Raw genomic sequence first — 18,400 nt, forward strand, 5'->3', positions numbered from 1 at the left:
TCTCTAATAGTTAGAATCTTATCATTAAAGAAGTTCATGAAGTCCCTACTACTGAGGTGTATAGGAATACGGAATTACGGAGAGCCTTCTTATATATTTTAAGACTATCTCCCCAGACCAACCGAGATTTTTCCAAATTGGTGGAACCCCATATACTTTCAAATTTTCGCGATGTTTGCTTTAATTCGTGGGTTTGTGGGTTATACCATGGAGCGAACTTCCTCTGTAGAGGACAAATAAAATACAATTCATCCACCAGATGGAGACATAGTCACATGGAAGGCAAAACTAAAAATGAAAGATATTATGATTATTTCATGATTATGGTTATCTATCCAGAAACAAAAATAAGCTCCCATTCATTCAAGTGACAAGAAAGCATATATCATAGTAAGAGCAAGACTGAAAGCTGGCATCAAGGAGACAAAGCGGAGGCATCAAGAGAGACTTGTGATAAGCCTCAACACCAGCAACACTAAACATATGTGGCAGAATGTCATAGGCTACAAAAACAGGAGCGCCACCTTCATGTGTGAGGCCACATTACCATATGAGCTGAACACCTTTTATGCTAGCTTTTATCTTGTCAAGAAAGAGTCAGCTGTCAAGTCTGCCCCGCTTCCAGAGGACCGGCCTATGTCAGTATCCACAGAGGATGTGAGGAAAATCCTAATGAGAGTGAATATGAGTAAAGCTCCAACTCTTATATCTTTTAACGCTGAATTAATATGCTCGAACTCTGTATTGTTTTGGCTACCTCCCTGTATGAAACCTGCTTAATAAATAAAATTGCCCAGCAGGGAAAATAACCGTCAAATAATACCATTAATAAAGACTGCATTTTATTAAGGTGAGCTTTTCCAGGATTCTGATGTTGTGCATGCTGTCTCACTGGCATTGTTTACTTGGACATTTGATGGAAATAGATTTGAAGTTACCATTTTGTCATCAGAGGGTGTATGTGTATGCAATTGTGGATGTCCGCAAAGTGATGTCTTGTTGTGATCACACACACCTTTACGGCCTTGTGTCCTCAGCTGACTGTGTATGTGTCCGTTTGGTCAATGTTGATGGTAGCCTGTGTATAGGCTAAAATCAATAACACACAGAGGCAACATTCACAGAAGCTCTCACACATTGGATCTGGTACATGTAAGCGGGGCTCTGTGAGCAGGAGAAATTTGCTATCTCAGTCAACATAACAAGGACTAAGGAATTAATGCTTCAACTGACAACATTTACCATCAACACATTGGCTGTTGCCTCTTACATCTTCTAGTCTAGCAGAGGTTCTTACTCCCACAACTCAATCGGTATTAAAAATACAGTTAAAACACCTGTGAAAAATGAATACAGAAAATTCCTTCATATAAACACTGACTTTTTACGTGATCCACATAAAAGGTACCAGACTTTCCACTTAACAACATTGGTTTCACCTTAGCCTTTCCTGCTATGATTACTAAAAATAACCTTTCTGACTGTTTGTTTCTCTCCTCCGACATGTTTGTATCTCTTCTCCCTCCTGTTTCTGCCTCTCTTCCATCAGTTTGTTCCTCTCATCCCAACTGATTGTGTCTCTCCTCCCCCCTGTTTGTTGCTCTTCTCCCACCTGCCGGTTCCTCATTTTCCACGTTTGTTCCTCTCCCCTACTTGTTTGTTACTCTCTAAGGGAGGGTAATCTGGAGCCATCCTCAATACTCCTATCCAGTGTCTGTGATAATCTGTTCAGTCTGTTTTTCTTTTGTATTCACTTCCTGTTTTATTTTGTTGTCACGGTTCTTGTGTATGGTGTCTAGTTTTACTTCCTGTAGGTTTCCCCACACACCTGTACCTTGTTTGTAATTAAGCTTGCCCTATTTAAACCCTGTGTGTCCACTTCCCCTCTGCCAGATTGTCTTCGTCTCCTTAGTGTGCACATGCTTTCATGTCTTAATTTCCTTCTGTTTGCTTGCCTGGTTCATGACTCTGCCTGGATTACGGACTTTGGATTTTGTGCCTTTTCCCTGAATGGACTTTGTCGCTTTCTCTGACTGCCTTCCCCGTGTATGACCTCCACCTGTAAGTTTTATTTTGAACCTTATTTTGTCTCTGTTGCTTCCTTCTGAGTCCCAGTCTTGTACAGAAGCGTTGCAGTGTCTAACCCTGTCATGTAAGCACCAGGCCCCAACATAGCGTCCTGCCCTGCAACCATCTGTAAGCCTTACACTGGCACAATACCAACAAGCTGTGGCCCTAAGTGCCCTGAACATAAAGGATGAAGGAGATGGACATTTTCTGAGAAGTTTCTTACATCATCGAGATGTCTGTTTCCAGATGGAGGATTAAAAAGTGACAATGATGCCTGTGAAGGCACTTTACTGTGTGGGGATTTAAAGAGAAATGGACACACACATAGTTCCCCCTAGTATTGAGTCTCTTCACAGTTCAGTTTGTTAATGTAACCAGGTTAAAAAAGTACCCTACATTGTAATAAAAATAAGATAATAGCTATGTTGATAAATAAGATAAACATTAGGTCTTGTTAAAAGCATGGTTAAATAAAGCAATTTCATATGAAGATTAAGATTTAGGGATGGTTCCTAAATAGATTAAAGATGTAGAGTGTAATAAATAAGTTTGAAAGATAAAGATGTACAGATGTATAGTGTTATATTGAAGAGTTCATGTGGTTAAAGGAAGTAGGATTCGGTAATAAAGGTAATACTGGTTGTTCATTGTTGAGATAGGTGGGGTCACAGGTGGCAGGAAGTAAAAGTCAGAGTTTTGTTTACGTTCGGTGGCTTGACAAACGAGTCGCGACGTGAGCATGTGTGACAGCGGGTCGTCATGTAAAGATTTGTGCAAGTTTATGCAAATGGTGTCTAAGATTATCTACTTGACAATCTTCACCATCGTTTGGATTTTCCACGCTCTCAAGCTTCCCATCAGGCCTGCAACAAAGGTTTTATATATTTATTGTGCCGGCTGTGTGAGTGTGTGTGTGCTTGATGAGTGTGGGCCCACTGAGTTTAATTTGAATTGAGTTATATCATAGTAATTCTAACTGAAGGGAATTATTGTTGCAACTCGTGTCATCTTAAGAAATTGTGAAGTGATTGAGACCGAATGTATTTTATTTCGTTATTTTAGCAACAAAAGTTTGATCATTTTCTTAGATAGAGGTGTTTAAAGGTTAAGTATAAAAATAGATATTTGTTGAGGAAGTCATACATTTAACTTTTGCAGAATGCCGACGCAGATGTTGCTCAGCATATTTGGTAAAATGTTTGCGTAAAATTGTAGGTTAATAATAATAGTGACATGTCATTCAAGGTTAATATAGAAACTTAAGACCACATAACCTCAAGTATTAGTTATTGTAAAGTGAGTTATATGTTTTAAAGAACTCAGGGCCCTTCCCTGACTAAACTAGGGATAAGTGGGATTAGAGGTGTTCTGAGTTTCTAGCGGCACTAGAGTTAAGGTAAATAACTTAGTGTGTGTAGCAGTTTAAAGTATAGGAAATATTCACAGTCACTATGTTTCTAAACAAGTTGAAGAACGGGTGCAGAGGAGGAGCACTGGATGAGAGTCATGCTTTACTGACAATTGTCCCAGAAAACACAGAGATAGCACAAATGGAAGAGACGTTACAGACTATAAAGTGTCTTGGACGTGTTCGAGTCAGAGGAAGAATGTTAGGTGAAAAGCTAATGAAGTACAAGTACTTTGTGAGTGCTAGCATCGGAAGGACTGATGGCATGGTCAATCTTCACTGTGGCTAAAAGCTCAGGTGCTGAATAAGACTTTAACATTAAACTGAGTGCTCTACTACAGGCAGAAGGAAAATCTATGGAAGATGTGCAGGCTTTACTCACGAATCAGCAGCCAGATTCCTTCGCAACAGAGTCCATCCTTTGTGCCGTTGGTGATCTATTAGACAAAACAGCCAAACCATCTATGGAGAGTGGAGGATACCGCCGCCTGCAAATCTTTTCAGGTACTGTGCCTACTCCAGCAGGGGAGGAACAATTCGACCATTGGTTGGAGCAAGCTCACCTGATGGCGGAGGAGAGTGATGGCTCCTTAAAAGATAAAAGGAGAAGAATAATGGAGAGCCTAAAGGGTCCTGTACTAGAGGTTCTAAAAGCAGTGCGCTTATCTGACCCTGAGGTTACCCCAGATAAGTGCTTAGAGGCTCTTGAAAGTGCCTTTGGACTGGCAGAGTCAGAAGATGACTTGCATTTTGCTTTCACAGCAACAAGCTGGGGAGAAACTGTCTGATTTCTTAAGGAGACTAGAGAGCTCTCTGTTCAAAGTAGTACAAAGAGGTGGCCTTCCAACCAGTGGTATGGATCGAGCAACTTCTTAAAGGCGCAGTAAATGCTGACCTGATGTTAATTCAACTGCAATTGAGAGAGAGGAGGAACAACCCTCCAACCTTCCTCGAACTATTGCGTGAAATACGCACAGAAGAGGAATATAAAGCGTCCAGGGCAGAACTAAGCCAATCAATGTGCACGGTTCATCCCAAGCTTCATTTGGAAAAAAAAAACAGTTGGAGATACAAAGTCTGAGAGCTGAAATTAAAGAAGTAAAATCAATATTTGCATCACTAGCCACACAGTCCCATCAAAACATTGAAGAGAAGAATGAAAAAACACTTAATGTCGAAGCATCCACAGACACTAGTTCCGACCCGGAAGTTGTAGCCCTAAATAAAACAAGTTAAACAGTTAAAACAAAAAGTAAACTAAAAAATGTCCCATCAGACTGGAATTACAACAGCTGCAATGACAATAAACACTCCTAACAGACCCATAACTGAGTCAGAGGAACGTTTTTGTTACCGCAGTGGGGAAAGTGGACACCTGGCAGGAAAATGCAGAAACCATGAAAATTTGTGATCCAGAGGCTTATTCAAGCTTTCAAAAAAGCCAAAAGCAACAACCCACAATCTACTGGTGAGGCTGCATCAAAGGAAACTACCTGCACAGTTCGGAAGAGTGCAGTGGATACGATTGCTCCCGTGGGCATACCAGAAGGCCTAATAGGGTCGCCTTCCTTGGAACCACTAAAAGTGAATGGGCACCTGTGTAATGCACTATTAGGCAACGGTTCTCGGGTTAGCATAATCTTTGAATCTTGGTAAGTGAGATACCTTTCAGATACTCCTATTCACCCTGTGACTAAACTGGACATCTGGGGTTTGAGTGATTCTAGTTACCCATACTGTGGTTATGTAGTGGTAGACATTGAGTTCCCGAAGAAAGTGGTGGGAGCGCCAGCCGCTATGTCAGTCTTGGCTTTAATATGTCCTGACCTACCAGGTCCAGATCAGACACCTGTGATTATAGGGACCAATGCCAAAGACAGTCTTTCTAAGCGACTGGCCCAGCTTTGTGACGATACAGCTGGAGTGTCAGTGGCACACACTGTTGGGGTACACAACACTTGCCCTGAGAAAAAAATAGAGTTGCTGAAAGAAGAAGATGGTGAAGAAGTAGGATGTGGGAAGGTCCTGGTCCCCTGATGCTATCTGCAGGAAGCAGTAGTAAAGTAATCTGCAAAGTTGTGCTAGAGCAGTCGCTGCCCAATAAAATCTTGATGGTTGAAGCCTCTACAACAGGGGTGTCAAACATGGTGATACCCAGCAATGCTGTGGATGATCCATAGTTTTACCAATGGGGGTCCAATTCCAGTGGGTTCTGCTTTAGGATGACTTTGCCAATGTGTAAAAATTATAGAAAGACATAAATTGCATTTCTATAAAAGTAGCTGCTATTCCTAATCAGTCCACTGGGGGTCGTCTGTATCAGTAAAACAACAAACCCCCTTCCAGCAGGTGTACTGTTGCAGCCCATGGTGATACCCAGCAATGCTGTGGATGTTAATCGGTTCATAGTTTTACTCCTGAATGAATCGCTGAAAGATGTTACTATTCCAGTGGGTTCTGCTTTAGGTCACCTGTGTATTACTAATGTTGTTACAACAGTATCCAAACAGCAGACAGTAACAGAGGAATTTGATGCCAGTTTAATTGACATTTATCGAGTCACCTATTCCTGAAGAGTGGAAAACCTGGCTTTGTCAGAAGTTGTCTGAAAGAGCAGATGTCTTTGCCCTGAACTAGCTGGATGTGGGTCTAGCCAAAGGAGTGGACGTAAGGATGTGCATAGACTATCGTACACTCAACAGCCGTACTGTTCCTGACCAGTACACTACCCCACGCATTGATGAGGCTTTGGACTGTCTAACAGGCAGTCAGTGGTTTTCTGTCTTGGATTTGAGAAGTGGCTCTTATCAGATCGCTGTGAAAGAGGACAAGGAAAAAATTGCTTTCATCTGTCCTCTAGGATTCTACCAATTTGAGAGGATGCCACAAGGCATCACAGGAGCACCTGCACCGAGTTGGTGTACTTGGTTCCTCTGGAGATTCTCCTAGGAATGTGGAACAGCTTGGAGCTTCTCCTGACTGTATTCCTGATGTGTATGGTTTTACTACACGCCTACAGCTTAACTCACTAGGGCAAATGTCCAGGCAGGAGTTGATGGCAGTCAAGATTCCCTGATAGGACCTCCAATTCACACTGAAGTGATGAAAATGGCCAGATGATATAAAGACCAATCCAGAGATGCTGCTAATGAAAAGAGAAATGGGAAAGTCAGTCATGAGAAATGTACTACTTCACCGTGTAAGTACAAGCCATACAGGTGAGAAAACTCACCAACTTGTCTTACTTGTTGAGTTCAAAAATTGTAGGTTAATAATAATAGTGACACATATCATTCAAGGTTAATATAGAAACTCAAGACAACATAACCTCAAGTATTAGTTAATGTAAAGTGAGTTATATGTTTTAAAGAACTCAGGGCTCTTCCCTGACTAAACTAGGGATAAGTGGGCTACATTAATAATATCACACTGTCAGTAGTTCTAATAAAGGTGGAAATGTTTTGTTTGAATCACTTGGTTTATTTTTAAATGTAATATTTTCTTATTTAATTAAAATACAAAAATCAGTTCGCCCATACAGTTGTCAAGGACTTTGTAGTTATTTTTATATTTTAATTTTGCTTAACACAATGCAGATACAATCAGATTGTCACTTTACATGCTTTGTAAGATAGACATTAGCTTTGGTACTAGTCTTTAGTCGAAATAAGAATTGGTTTCCAGGCAGGAAATTTGCACAACAAGACTGTCACGACACAGAAGGCTGAAAAAAGTCTGGCATCAGATATTAAGTCAGGATAGAGATGACTAATGAAGCTTATAATTCATCCTCTACAGATCCACCATAGAGATTAAGGACTGTGCTCTTTATTACGGTTTTAGGTTGCTGTGAAAAGATAAGGGCTGGAAGGAGATTAGGGTCTAGGGCTGTATGGACATCTGCTAAGCCACTGCACCAGCTGGATAGAAAAAGTAGGTTGTTAAATTCTCCCTCACTACCATTGCCTCATTGGTAGCATTTTATCCGCACCGGTAATTTGTTGCACTGCTGTTTAATGCTCTACAGACAGGTTGACAAAATTGAAATGTGTTTTTTTTGTCTTTAAAATATTCTTAGCCACATCCTGAAACTAATCTTAAAGTAGCCAGGATGTTGCACAATAGTGATTCAGAACATACCAGGTAATGTTTCTTACAGGCTTCAGAAGCCAGAGTAGTTATTATAATCAAAGAAAAAGCAAGGCGCTGGTATATTTTATTTCATCCTAAAGCTGTAAATAAAGCAAGGGAAATACCTAATTTAGCTTTGGAGAACCAGGTCAAAGAGTAACTGCTCGTCAGGGATGAAACAAAAAAAATCCATGAGCAACGGAGAAATCCGAGAGAAGATGGTTCATGAGCACATAACATGTGCCTTAATATGTGAGGATAAGGGTAAAAACTGGAGCGTAGAAAATCTTTGCAAGCAATATTGGAGTGCGACAATGCAGTTTTAGCAGAAACCGAGCAAATCCAAGACAAAGCTGGGGCTGCTTGAGTGTGAGGACAGAGATTTGAGGGAAAGCATTTAAAAAATATCAATAAGTCATGCTCTCAAATTGTAAGAACATGCTTTTAAATAGATAAGACAAAAGCTCAATACTCAAGGGGTTTCACAGCCTTCCCTGTAGATGCCTTATCTCAATGTGTCTTCTGCAAAGAAAACATCGGGCACACACAGCAGCTGTTTATTACAGAGGGCACTCACAAGGCATGGTCCTGTCAAAACAGCGTCTATGTCACCGGCTGTGCGATGCCATCACACAAGCCTTCAGTAAGCGCAGGACTTCGACTTCTGCACAGCAGCATCTTGGTCCTTATTGTGCACTTTCATTCAGTTTTATCTGCACGATGTGTCTGAATCTTGCCTTTTTTAAAAACCTATGTTTACTACCTGTTCAGTGACAGGCAGCAAACAGGTGCAGAGACTAACTGGTAAACATAGTGGAGCATTTAACAGTTAAAGAGAATATACAACAGCCCAGCAATACATTCTAATTTTGTGAAATTTATGTTTTTTGGATTTCGCATTACTTTCAGTAAGGCCATTGATTTTAGGCTGTAGATAATAGTGGTTTCATGTCCTGCATTTCAGTTTTTTTTTCTTTTTCTCTAAACTTGTCACAGTAGAGTTTTACTTGAGATTATGTTGTTGCCTGTATGTCTGTTCTAAACAGGCGGATATAATCTAGGCTTGGTCAATGTCATAAGTAAGAACAAGTGCAAATGAGTCGCATGTCTGTAGCCTACAGGAGGAATCCACTGACACAGCACTGATATAAGAGCCAAGGATGGGAACAAATGTGAGCGTCACGGTCTGACCTCACCAGACACTCATCAGCTCATCTGATGCATGCATGCATGCATACACACACACACACACACACACACACACACACACACACACACACACACACACACACACACACACACACACACACACACCAAGTGTGTATGTACAGAGACATTTCTACGCAGGCATGTTGGGTGCGTATGTGTGTGTGTCTGTTTGTATGCCCCAGCTGTACTCTGCCATCCCCCATCTGGTCCTTTCTGACCCTGTTTAACCTGGAATCCAATCAGATTTGTGCAGAGACTGGAATGCCTATCAGACATGTCAGCTTCAGCTCGCCAAAGACTTCACTGCCAGATGTTCACTATGGCATCTGCCCTGGTGGTTAAACTATCTCACTGTTTCTTTCTCACCCTCTCTCTTTCTTTTTCTGTGTATGTCACTATCCACTATTTTCACCCCTACTCTTTCCTAATATATTTGAATATACTACTCTGCACAAACAATATTTATGTAATTGCTTTTGGAGCATGCATGCAGAAAAAGCTGTGGAGCCATTGGGCTTGTTCACGTTAAGTTTTAGTTTTGGTAGGGACACGTTTTTTGGAACATTACATGTACACTGCCCCACATCACATTCTGATTAGCACTTTGTCCACTGTGGAAGCCTTCAAGTTTCTGGGATCCACCATCTCCCAGAACCTAGGTGGAAAACAGGCCCAATAGAGGATGTACTTCCTGCCCCAACTCATTGAGCGTAACCTACTTCAGTCAGGAACACTCACGTCCTAGATTCTGATCCATTTATTGCAACAATAGAAATACAGTTATACTTGGCACTGGTGGCTCCACTCTAAAAATGCTCCCTGGATTGGTCAAGCGGTTACTAAGCCAAAACAGGGAGCACCATGCAAAGACCCCCAAAACAACGAAACCCAACGCCAAGTCTGACGTCAGCCGGACTATGAAAATCTATGTGTAGCAGCAAAGCCTGCTGCAGACCTCATTAGACATTATCTTAAGCATAAGGGTGCAAGCATGCATCCCAAAGGAAGTCATCTTACCGTTATGTGAAATATCTATGTGTAGCAGCAAAGCCTGCTTCGGACCTCAGTAAGCATCATCTTAAGCATAAGGGTGCAATTATGCATCCCAGAGGAGGTCATCCTACTGTTATGTAAAATATCTATGTGTAGCAGCAATGCCTGCTGTAGACCTCAGTAGACAAATATCTCACGCATATGGGGGCAAGCATGCATCCCGAAGATGTCATCCTACCATTATGTGAAATATCTGTGTGGCGCAAGCCTGCTGCGGTCCTTAGCTATGAGGTGTCGCTTCACGGGGGGATACAAGCATGTATCTCGAGAGGGGGTCATACTACCCGATTCAATAGTGAAACCCCAGCCAACCACTTTCAATTGCAGCATTTTTTTATTTTTTTAATTTACCTATTTATTATCTTTCATGGAGGATTAATAGTAGTCTCCAAATTAGCGCTCATAGTTGTTTGAGCTGCGATTATCTCCATGACTCCTGGGCGAACATAACTTTCATAGGCCGCTGAGGACCAAAGCAGCTGCAGGGGGAACTGCACAGACGCAGAGGTAGTGAGAAGTGTATTGCTGAGGAGGGAGTCCACATCGTTTGCAGAGGAGACGTAGTCGAGTTGTAAACCAAGACCTTGACATGGCTCTTCCTTTGTCGGTCAGAAACAGGGGTTCGTCTTGCCTCGAACCAGGACGCAGTTGCAGGTACCGGGTCATGGAGGATAGAGGACAGAATGCAGTGCTGATTAGTGAGATGACAACAGTCAAACCTTTACCTACCCTGTCAGTTTTTGAATGTTTAAGGTGGATGGAGTACATTTGAGCATCTACAGTAATATCAGAAATTGTTAGATCATGCAAAGGATCAAAATACTCTGAGCTGGCTGTGAACTCACCACACTGAAGGAACCCGTAAAATGCGGTGAAAAACATGGCCTCCAGTAAAAGAGTAACGTATCGTTGAATACGAAAAATAATGGCCTAAAAAAAAAAAATGTTGTTGCCTAAATCATCTCCTCATGATCTTGGCCACCTCTGGTAAAATCACCTACATCCTCAGTTGAACAGATCATGCAATTCTACCCCTGTAGTATAATGGCCTATGTCAAGAGTGTGACTTAGGCTGTTTTATTTTTACTAGCTTTTCAAGAAGAACGAAAATCTACTTAGCCACTGAAGTTATTTCCATGATTCAGGGCCCGTCCCCTATTGGTAAGTGATGAGGTTTACTATAATATAGGCTAGGCTATAAATATTGCATAGTTATTTTGTCTTTTTATTCAGTCTTTTTAGTCAGCATTTTAGTCAATGAAAATCTCACTTGAACATAATATTAGTAATCATAACATCATTTGACTGGTATTATAGTATGCCTGTTGTGAAGTGTCTAGAGGCAGCTTGTGCACCCCTAGGGGTGCATGCATACCACTTTGGGAATCCCTGATGTAGCTTAATACAAGTGACCACAAGGCAATGAATGTTTTTCAGAATGATCACACATTTGTGACCGTACACCTCAAAGGGTTGAAATGTTCTTCCTTTTTGGTAGGAGATGCACTTGACAATTCTGACACCGATCAGGCCTCATCCACTGAAAATGACAATGAGACCGTCGTTGAAGAGATGAAGCAGCATGTACCAGGCCAAGACTCTGGACCTAAGAGTGGCAAGCATGCAATGCTTGAAACTGATGTCAAGGATTTCCTTAAGGTCTGGTTGAGGGACCTGCCCACTGTTGATTCACACTACTGCAGAAGCACAGAGACCTACAAAGACAAGAAGTTCCTTCACCCAGGCACAACCTTCCATCTCCCAACTACATCGGGAATATCAACAGGCAGCTGAAACTGCTGGAGTGAGGGCCGTTGGAATACGATATTTCACAGATGTGTTCCATGAAGAGAACTATTCCGTATTCATTCTGCGAAAAGATCAGTGTGATGTTTGTGTTTCATTCAAGCATAGGAATATCAGTAAGGCCGAATATGATGCACATGTCACCCAAAAAGATGAAGTATGAATGGTAATTTGCAGTTATTCAACAGAATCCAACAAAGTGCTTCTGAAAGGGTGTTGAAAATCCAGGGGCTACTAGGCCAGCGAAAAATAAATTTTATTTCGCCATTTAACGCCGAAAAGGTCCCACAGCAACAGATGGAGTGGCATGACTTTGAAGGTGTCTGTTATATCAGCCTTCCCTAGCCATGCGCCTTTACTGGCCAACTTAATGAACTGAATTGCATTATCAACAGTTGCGTAGAATAGGGAAAAAGAAGTGAGAGGTATGAGGCTATTAATACTTTACTATTAATACTATATTTTTGAGTTGCTATACCAATGGGATTGATGCGGAATGTGGAGAAGGGAGGACTATCATAAGGCCCGATCATGTAGCCTTTTTGACTTCTTTTTCTAATAAATTGTCCACTGTTTCTGGTTCTTTCAGAGCAGATAGAAGGTTATTACAAACATGGGATATTTTTGGAAGAAAACTTAAGCCATCGAGAAAACCTTGAACTAAACCAGTAATTAAATAATTAACGAAACAACGATTTGGATGCTTCTTCAAGTTTTTGCCAATTTCTGAGACGTTGACAGGTGTTGATGGTTTATTCACTTATTTTTCACAAGACGAGTGCGGCGGGGACACACAAAACTGGGGTGGCCGTCTCCGCAAAAGCTGCAGGCAGGTATATATCGACAGTTAGAGAATTAACAAACATTCTCGTTAAAATGAATGCAGAGGGGTGTCTTTGAGAGTTTTGTTTTTGAATGGCACCTTTCCGCAGTTCCATTCCTCACTGAAAGTGGGACGAGGAGCCTGTCCAGGCTGATCTTGCTTCTGGGTTTCTGTTTTGGGGCAAAGGCTCACTGTGTGTGAAAAGGATCCACACACGACGCAGAATGCCCTCTGAAGTGTCTGCTTATGACGGACAGATCTCCAGTCCAGTCTTTGATTGAATTTTAGGATGTACAACGTCGCTTTTGCCGAGAAGGATTTGTGGTACTCGTAAAAGAGGGCTCCAGCGTAAGACAGTGCCAAGTAAGTATAAGTCACATACGATATCTCTGTAGACGCCAAATGCGATGTTGAACTCGGCCATAGTCAGATTCTTTGACAGTCTGTGAACACTTTATTTCAGGATGACTGAGACCTCTCCACAGTCTGTCGGGTATTTCAGTTGAACACAGCAGAATTTTAATTAAATTAACATCATTACCTGCAAGAATTTGATTCCTTAGCTGAGGAGAGATTGCAGCAGCAGGTGGAAAGAATAGCACTCCAGTTGAAGCTGCAGGGACTGTAGTTCCCAGCGTTCTATGTGGCGTGACGTCAATTGGAAGATGGCCGGTAGCCCAGGTAGCAGCGTGGAGAGTCGGAGCAGGAAGTTTGTGGGAGGATTTTTGCCACTGGCCAGTTTTTGATTGACGGAGGTTTTTTTTCTTACCAGGCGAGACCTGCTGTGAATGGTACGGCTCTCTTCAGCCCTCTTTCATTTTGTAACCATCATCCGGCTCGAGATGGAAGATGAGGAGCACGGATATGGTAAGTAGCGTGAATAAAAAGACCACTTTAGCTTTCATGATCTTTTGTCGATAGTTTTTTCAGCAGTACAGTCTGTAACAGTGTTGGTGTAGCAATGATCAGTGACAAAGAAGTCATATTTAAATGGACTGCCTTTAGGGGAGAGTGGGCTGTGATTTGTGTGTGGCCGATTAGAAGAGATGATTCAATCGGCTGGCTGTCAGCAGGTTACAGCTGGGGGCGTATGACTTGCGTGTCCTGCATGAACTAACGCAATGCTTCATTTCAGGAGCTGCTGATCCATTTCTACACTGCAATAATAAGAAAAATGACAGGAACAGACTACAACTGACAATCAGGACTGCAGAGGAAACTTATTGGTGCCAGCACGCCCCCCCCCATCAAGGACTTATACACTTCCAGAGTCATAAAACTTAAAGTGGCCCTATTATGCTTTTCCACTTTTTCTCCTTTTATGATCTCCTTTATATATATATATATATATATATATATATATAGATATTTTTCACATGTAAAAGGTCCGCAGAGTGTAAAAGCTGAAGTCCACGCCTGAAAGGATTTACCATCCCCTCAGAATCACTGCTCCTGAGCTGCCTGAAACAGCTCGATTGAATTATCTCCTTCACTTCCGTAACTTTATGAGGTCATAATGTTATGGTAACAAGATTTTATTTACAGATTTATTTAAGGATTTAAAAAAAAGTTATCAAATTTGCAGAGACGGTAGCTACGGGGGAGGAAAGAATTTTAATGGATAAATGAAAAATAACTTGAACCAATAAGGGATTTTAAATAATTATTTATTACATGTTAATCTGAAAAGGCCTTACCAAAAACTCTAAAACTAATTGGCAGCAGGGGGCACTAGCATCCCGGTGCTAGGTGCTCCTGCTGAAACAGGCTGCTGTGGCTGTAAAAGATAGGCAGCAGGGGGAGCTGGCATCCCGGTGCTGGAATCTACAGCTAGAGCTACCTGCTGACGTGGTGACGAAGCGTCCGGCTGCGTGTGGTGAGGCTGGAATGGAGACCGTCCCATCTGGGGGTAATGGGAGACAATGACACCCGAAGTGTGTTCCTTTAGTCAAGTCTACTCCGTTATTGTATTTTGATTGCTGTCACTGCAGCAAATCCCACAAGGGCAATTTGATTTTGGACATAAATAGAAACAGAAAAAAAAAAAAAAACAGACACATCACAGATGGAAAATTTACAAGTGGGTACACATGGGTACTATGTCATGTCATGGGCCTTTGCCTTGACCTGCTGCTCATAGAATGAGGCTAGGCTTCAAAGTGGCACTATGTGTTGACTATGGTTTGGAGACGGTTTCTGTTTTTGACAGTGAGGGATGGGAACCAGCAAATGAAGGAGAAACACAAGATACTCTCGATGAAGGAACTGTAGAAAGTTTATAGGATGGGTTTTTGGACACTGAAATAGTTCAGTTTCCTGAGGAAGTATTGACGTTGGTGTGTTTTCTTAATTATGGCTTCTGTGTTTTGCTCAAACTTCAAGGTGTTATCAAAGATGGTAACAAGAAATGCCATCAGGTCCAGCGGCCTTGTTGGTTTGGGTGGCTTTGAGCAGGTTAAGCACATCCTGTTTTTGAAGGGTGATTGTGGGGGATGGCATAAGGCTGTGTTTGAGCTCTGCCATGTCAGATGCCAGGTCAGGCCTCACGAAGCGATTGTAAAACCTATTAAATTAATTTGGTAGGGAGGAATCACTGACCCCCACCACACTCACCTGCCTTCTCTCAGTCATTGTGTTTACAGAGGCCATGTTTTTAATTCCCTGCCACGCTGCCCTGTAGTTGCCTTGCTGAAACTTCTGCTTGATCTTATCTTTTTCTCCTCTGCAGATCCTGTAAAAAACACCCTTTTTTCTCATTAAGGATGCCTTTTAGCTCCTTGGTCACCCAGGGTTTGTTATTGGGGAATATAGTGATCTGCTTAATAGGAATTATAGAATCAACACAGAATGTGATGTATTTTGATATTGTTGCTCATCTAAACTAGTGCTTGGATCTATGAACAACTCCCATGAGGTGCAGTCGAAACAACCCTGTAGGGCGTCAATGCTTGATGGAGTCCATGTTTTGACTGTCCTCACCTCTTTCTCTACTCGCTTCACCACAGGAATGTAGGCTGGGGCAAGAAGGATGATGTTATGGTCAGCAGATCCAAGTGGAGGGGGGGTGCCCTATAGGCTTCAGGGAGTGGACCATAACACTTATCTAGGATCTTATGCCTGCGTGTGAGACAGGTCATATATTGGTGGTAGCCTTTTAATGTTTTATCCATGGAGCAGTGATTAAAGTCCCCAAGGATGAATATGGGGGCATCTGGTGAAATGGTAGCCAGTTTGTGTAATGTATTGACTAACGGATCAGTGGCTTTATCAACATTTGCATGTGGATGGATGTAAACAGCTATATAAAATAACTGGGGAATTCACGAGGCAAGTAGAAGGGGCGGGGGGAGAGAGCAAGAAGTTCAATGTCGGGTTCACAAATTTGATCCCGGACTATCACTGTATTACACAAGCTCTTGTTGACATAAATACACACTCCACCACCACGCTCTTTCCCTGTTTTCAGTTTATCCCGATCCACACGAAAAGGTGTGGTGAAGCCATCAATAGTCAGCTCATTATTACTCACTGCATCGTCCAGCCAGGTTTCAGTAAATGCCAGCATAGGTGCGTTCCTGTATTCGTACATATAGTTCACATTGGCTTGCAGTTCGTCAAGTTTATTTCAGAGTGAAAGGACGTTTCCAAATATCACAGCAGGCAGTGGGGTGAACTTATTGGCCAGTTTTAGTTTGCGTCTCAGTCCTCCTCGTTTTCCCCGCTTAGGTCTGCTTTTTCTCTTGTGGGTAGATCCTTCTCCATACGATTCTGTGGAGATCGCTGATGGGTGCAGTATTTCCGCCGGTATATTCCACGCTGGGTCAATAGCACCCGCTGAGGGACACAGATTAAGCAGAAACTCCCTAGTCAACGGCGAGATGTTACCGTGGGGATAGAGCGGCTGATCGGATCCCCATCCGAGCAGAGCTTCGGTTCCCACGGCTAGGAAGAACAGCAGCAGCACGGCAAACTTGCGGAGATTCATTTGCACAATCGGATAGTTCCAAACCCAACAATAGGGGTCAAGGTGTTGTATTATCAGTTACTTTGAGTCAGCTCCTGAATATAATGTGTTACATGTTGTCAAACACTTAGAAAATACATGAAAAAAGACGATCACAGACAGCCCAATGTGCGCCACACGAGCAGCGCCCCTGTCCCCCAAAAAACAAGGATCATAGGACTTAATGACCACAGGCCTGTCGCCATGACGTCTATGGTCATGAAGTCTTTTGAGCGCCTTGTCCTTTCCCACCTCAAAACCATCACCCACCCACTCCTGGACCCCCTGCAGTTCGCCTTCAGAGCCAACAGGTCTGTAGACGATCAGGAGCATCTGGACTCCTCGGGAACCTACGCCAGGATCCTCTTTGTAGACTTCAGCTCTGCCTTCAACACCATCATCCCCTCACTGCTGCCTGGAAAACATATCTCAGCCTCTCGGAGCATCAACACTGGTTACCCTCAAGGCTATGTTCTTTCCCCCCTGCTATTCTCCCTGTACACGAACAGCTGCACCTTCAGTCAACAGTCCATCAAGCTGCTGAAGTTCATGGATGACACCACCCTCATTGGACTCATCTCTGGTGGGGATGAGTCCGCCTACAAGTGGGAGATTGACCATCTGTTGAGCTGGTGCAGATTGAACAACTTAGAGCTCCACGCTCTAAAGACAGTGGAGATGGTTGTGGATTTCCGAAAGAACGCAGCCCCACCCACCCCCATCACCCTCTGCGACTCCCTCGTCGATGCCGTGGTACAGCAGATGATGTATTTCCTGCAGCAGCTGAAGAAGTTCAGCCTGCCAAAGACAATGATGGTGAGCTTCTACACTTCGATCATTGAGTACATCCTCTCCTTCTCCATCACAGTCTGCTACGCTGCAGGCATATCATTTGTTCTGCTGAGAGATTGATTGGCTGCAATCTGCCGACCCTCCACAACTTGTTCGCCTCCAGGACCCTGAGGCGGGCAAGGAAGATTGTAGCTGACACCTCTCACCCTGGACACAAACTCTTTGACCTCTTCCCTCTGGCAGAAAGCTGCGTCCATCAGGACCAAGACCTCACGCCACAAAAACAGCTTCTTCCCATCTGCCGTTGGGTTGATCAATAAAGCCCGGGACCCTCACTGACTTAGACAATTACATCCCCAGAACAGTTTACATCCCTGCACATCTTGACACTTTAATAATATAATATACCTGCTTTAACATACTTTAATTTGTTTACTTGTTTACTTTTTACCATATTTTATAGCATATTTTCATATTTCTATTTTTTTATTATGTCTTTAGTATTGCACTGTGTTTGTTACTTACTGTACGCACCAATTAATCACCTAGCCAAATTCCTTGTATGTGTAACGTACTTTGCAATAAACAGCTTCTGATTCTGATTCTGAAACAGTACAACAGCTGGATTTGCTGCTCTGCACCACGGGCCACCTGAGCTTTCATAGATTGATAGGTTACGTCAGCATCCAGGTTACATTTTGAGGTTTTGGCTGAGACAAACCAATGCCCGGGGCTATATCCTAATCAGTGGATGGAATGGATAGACAGCCTGGAAAGGATTAAAGGCTACAGAGTTGCTATATGAAGCCTAAAAGCTATGGAACACCAAACAAAATGTGCACAACTGCATCACTTTGCTGATGCCAGTGAAACTGGCTATGGCTCAATTAGTTATATCAGGCAAGTCAACATTCAGGATGATTTGAATGTTATATTTGTCTTTGGAAAGCACATAGTTCTTCCTTTAAAGCACATCACAGAACCGTGACTAGAGGTGGGGGCTGCAGCACTGCTGGTGAAGGTGGACAAGATGCTCAGGTAAGAATTACACCTTGACTTATGACCTTCAGTCTACTGGAGGAATAGCCAATCTGTGCTCAAGTAT

The sequence above is a fragment of the Anoplopoma fimbria genome, chromosome 2 (assembly GCF_027596085.1).
Source record: "Anoplopoma fimbria isolate UVic2021 breed Golden Eagle Sablefish chromosome 2, Afim_UVic_2022, whole genome shotgun sequence".
Classification (NCBI taxonomy): Eukaryota; Metazoa; Chordata; class Actinopteri; order Perciformes; family Anoplopomatidae; genus Anoplopoma; species Anoplopoma fimbria.